General features: G+C 40.6%; 1 non-coding gene across 1 annotated transcript; it reads left to right on the plus strand.

Moving 5' to 3' along the window:
* The first annotated feature begins 238 nt into the window (after window positions 1-238).
* LOC141650541 (small nucleolar RNA R71) lies at window positions 239-345 on the plus strand. Its single transcript, XR_012546566.1, has one exon. It is a non-coding gene; the product is annotated as a small nucleolar RNA R71 (small nucleolar RNA).
* The last annotated feature ends 4,583 nt before the right edge of the window (window positions 346-4,928 follow it).

Raw genomic sequence — 4,928 nt, forward strand, 5'->3', positions numbered from 1 at the left:
AATGTGAGCACTAAGTTGAGCACCCAATTGAGTAACGGAGTCCACTTCATGCTTTCCTCCTCTAGTAGCCTTGCGAGGTCTACTATATTGTGAGTTATGGACCGCCATTTCCTCAATTTTGTTCCATGTTTGATTGTCATCAACTTCGGTGAACATTCCATTTGATCCCATATTGAGAATGTTCCTTGAATCTTCATATAAACCATTCCAAAATTGTTGTACCAAGAACCATTCGCTAAGTCCATGGTGAGGACATGAGCGACAAATTCCCTTGAACCGCTCCCAAGCTTCATACAAAGATTCTTCATCCCTTTGCTTAAAACCCGTAATTTGAGCTCTTAGCATGTTAGTCTTTTCCGGTGGGTAGAATTTTTTGTAGAAAGCTAGAGCCAACTTCTTCCAAGAATCAATTCCGAAAGTGGCCTTATCAAGGCCCTTCAACCATTGTTTCGCGGTGCCAATTAGAGAAAAAGGAAATAAGACCCATCGAATTTGGTCTTGAGTTACACCGGTTTGAGAAATCGCATCACAATAGTCACAAAAGGTTTCCATATGAGAATGAGGGTCTTCACTAGACATCCCCCCAAATTGGCTCCTTTCGACTAATTGGATAAAGGCGGATTTGGCAATAAAATTTCCGGTTAGATGTTGTGGTGTGGGAGTACCATTGGGTAGGTTCTCCTCGGTGGGTACGGAATGTGATGAAAACTTAGGCATTGTAGGTTGATTTTGGGTGGTATTGTGTAATGGGTTCTCCTCACCTTCTCTTGCAAAAGGGTTAATGAACTCAATAGTTGGTTGAATATCTACAACCTCACTAATACCTCTCAAATTCCTCCTAGCAAGTCTCCTATTGGTTGTCAAAGTTCTTTCAATTTCACGATCAAAAGGTAACAAGTCACCTTGTGATCTTCTAGACATGCAAAATATCAAACAACTTGAAAACAATTAGAACAAACCTTGAGGAGTTTTCCTTCCCCAAGGCAAAGAAAAGACACAACTAATAACAATATAAGGAAATCTAAATCAAGCTAACACCGTCCCCGGCAACGGCGCCATTTTTGATCGGTCCGTTTCGTGTTCACAAATAAATAGATGTGGTCGTTGGGTCACGTCTGAATCAAAACACAATTTATAGCTTCACAAACAACTCTACAATTAGTAAAGAGGCAAGTAAAGGTCGGATCCCAAGGGACGGGAATTGAGATGAGATTTCTATTGAAACTAGTGGTGTCTTAGGGGTGTCACAATTTGGGTTGATGTAGAAGATCACTAACTAAAATAGCAATGAAAATAAACAAGCAAGATGAATTAAAAGGGTTGTAAACAATTGATAAAAAGCACTAGGGTGTCATGGGATCATAGGGGAATCATGGGAATTGATCATACAAACATGTTCTCAAATTATAAGCAAGCAATTATTGTTGTGATGGATTGAGTTGGGTTATATCTTACAATCATAGGAAAGTTTGGGTCCCAGAGCCGAATCGATTAGATTGTACAACACCTACAAGTCGACTTAATCTTCCCTACTCAACAACATGCATGGTTTAATGAGACTCGAGTTGGTTTATGTCTTACAAGTCTCATTGAAAAGATAGGTGATGGGTAAAAAATGCAAGGATTCATAGGCTCGCATTTCATCAAACATAACATGTGCATGAGTTGAGATCAAAACAAGCAAGCAAATAAAACATGAAAGCATATTAATTTAAGCATGAATCATTCCCCATGTTGGTTTCCCCTAATCACCCATTAACCCTAGCTAAGAGACTACTCACTCATTATCATGTTGATCATGCTAGCAAGGTTGTCAATCATACCAACAAAATGAAACATGATGAATAAATGAAAGTAATTAACAATAATTAAAAAGGGATTAAGAGAATTATACCTACTAATGATTCCAGTAATAAAGCAAAGATAAAAGAAGTACTTGATGCTTGATTGAGAGGTTGTCAATCTCCCAATAATAACCCAAATAATCTTCAATTACCCAAAATAAAGGATGAACAAAAGAGAGATTAAGGAAATAAAACTTGTATTAAAACTTGATTAATTGTTGATTACAAAACTAAAGAGAGATTTGATTGATATTAACTACTCTAAGAATTCATAAGAAGAACATGCTCTTCTAATTAGACTAATGGGGTATTTATAGTGGAAATTTGGAGGATGCATTAGGGTTAACTAAGGGCTAAACTAGTAATTACACTTTTTAGATTGAGCAGGGAGGAGCCGGTATTTTTCGAAGGAAGGGCTTCTTTCTTTGTAGCTTGGAGAAGAGGAAATCGCGATGTAGAGGAATCCGAGCGGATTAGAGTCGGGACGGGCGGATTCTGGCTGTTGAACACGGGCGGCTTTGGAGGAATCCGGGCGGATTGTGGTGGCTGAACCCGAGCGTCTTCTGGTGAAACCGCACGGATTGTGCATGGTTAGGACGGCCGGATTGTAGACAATCCGCACGGATTGTTACTCAGCAAGATTTCTTCTTCTTTTCTTCCTTTGTCTTCATAAATTCCTTGGGGATTTCCTTGGGGACTCAAGGATCCCTTCTCAACATTGCTCGTCTACTATCATATGTACAAAGGCCTTCTAATCTTGTCTCTCCTTGATGCTTGGTCATTGGATTCAATCAATTTAGTCTCGTTTTGCCATGAAAATGCAAGATTCTTACTCCTTTCCTACCAAGGGATCAAAATCTCAAAGAATATGCAAAACAAAGAACTAAAGATAATAAATGACCCAAATATGCACTAAAAAGCATGGGAACAAGGTTAATTCGGGGGCTAAATATGCGCTAATTATGGTCACATCAGAGACGCGGCTCTTGCTGCACCTCTTCCTCAGTTTCCCTCCAAATTAATTTTCGAAGATTCGTTATAAGTTCGTTATTTGTGGGCCCATTTTTGGTGCGCCTCTTCCTCAATGCCATATACCATGTATTTGGTCCGTTTGATGTTATCCTTCATCCGGACCCGCATTTTAAAACCGACTGTGAACTGTTGCGGTACGTTATCAAGACCTCGCTTGCCACAACGAGCGAGTACCCTCTGACAGGTGTTTCGACATACCTCTATTATGTTTCCCCTGCGAGAGTTCTGGACAGACAATTGTCCTTCTCAAGACGTGGAGATCAGTCTCGATTACGTTCCCCTAGTGAGAGTTCGGATAGCCAATTGTCCCTCTCAACACGTGGAGATCAACATCGACCTCAAGTTTTGTCGAAGTTTGTTTGAAAACCGACCCGAGCAGATTTCCCCAGCAGTTCCTGCCGACGTCCTGCTGCCTCTTCGATTTCATGTTTTGCCTTCCTTTGGAGTCTCAAGGAATCCCAGGTATGGTCTCTTCTTATGGCTGGCAAGCCTCCTTACCTAGTCTAATGGAATTTAAACGACCCTCCCCGATAGTCGATAGACTCTAAAATGTTCCCGACGACAGGTACTTGGCTCAGACCCCTTGAGCCGCCTCGCGTCGCCACAGTCGTCAGGTTGTAATCTTCGATTGACCTGATGGATGTACTTTGACTTTCGCCTTGTCTAAGCCTTAGTCAAAGTGGGGGCTCTGTAGATACCTCATTTCCGCACCTCCTGCAAGCCACCCGGTGATGATTGGGTCGCATGTTTGGTATGCGGAACGATTTATGATAGTTCGTAAGTTTATCGTCAAGTGATAGCTCAAACACTTGTGTCTACCTCATAGTTGTCATATACGCGCCGATACGGTCGTTTTGGCAGTAATTAGAGTACATTTGTTGTCCGGGTCAAAAACCGTCTTCATTTTCTAATAACCGTTTTAAAATGCCGAGTCGGAATATTCTGGAATGTTCTGGATACTTCTATTCCATATTTTCAATCTTTTAATCTCTTTGGCAAATTATATCCCGAAAATGTTATATAAAATATTATGGAAATTGAGATCAAACCGCAATAATAGAAACGCAGAAATCTTTCTTCCGCAGGAGGAAACCTCTTCGGAAAGGACACAGCAGGTGCTGCGCCTCTTCCAAGAGACGCAGTAGCTGCTGCGCCTCTTCCCCAGTTCCTTTCTGCTTATTTTCAAGTCTTTTCGAGATTCACTTCCAAAGTTTCTCCGAAACCCTAATGCCTCCGTGTGATTAGTATAAATAGAGACCTTCGGTCCTCATATTTCTCACGCGAGTGTCCGCCATTCTCTTCTCCCTTTGAATTCTAAGACCACGCTCTTGCTTTTTGGCGTCTACGTGCATGAACTTTCGACCACGTGAGCTCGGATCCTTCTGAGTACCAACCTCGTTTTGCATGACCGACCAATTTGACCAACTCCACATCAATCAACTTAATCAATCTTGTCCGTTTTCCTCTTAGAGGGCACTTTCGTCGTACATTCGAATCGAGCATCACTAAACGTTAACTTAGTTAATCTCGTTTCGTCAAACATGTAAGTCTGAGGGTGTAAATACCTATTTTATTATTGTTCTTTATTTTTTGTAATCATTATTGTAAGATTTACGTCGAAAATATGTTCAAAACCGATTTATAAAACCTTACTTTAAATCCTTTTTATGGATTATCAGGAGACAAACGTCGAGAAAGGACGCAACAACTACTTGATGGATGGTGTCGTCGGGTCACATCCAATCAAACACATTTATAATACTCAACAAACAACTACTTAGTGGTAAGTCGAGGTCGATCCATGGGACGGTGTGCTTTGGGTTCTAAGTCTATCTATCTCAATTTATGCTAGTGTCACAATTGATTTGGGTTTGTAGTTGTGTTCTAGACTAATGCAAGCAATAAAGTAAGACAAGCAATAAAATGAAGGATGTAAAAAAATGATTAAAAGTGCTAGGATATCATGGGGGCATAGGGGATTCATGGTGTTGATCATACAAACATGTTTACAAAGTTGCAAGCAATTAATGTTGTGGAGGAACCGAGTTGGTT

The sequence above is a fragment of the Silene latifolia genome, chromosome 3 (assembly GCF_048544455.1).
Source record: "Silene latifolia isolate original U9 population chromosome 3, ASM4854445v1, whole genome shotgun sequence".
In the NCBI taxonomy this organism is placed as follows: Eukaryota; Viridiplantae; Streptophyta; class Magnoliopsida; order Caryophyllales; family Caryophyllaceae; genus Silene; species Silene latifolia.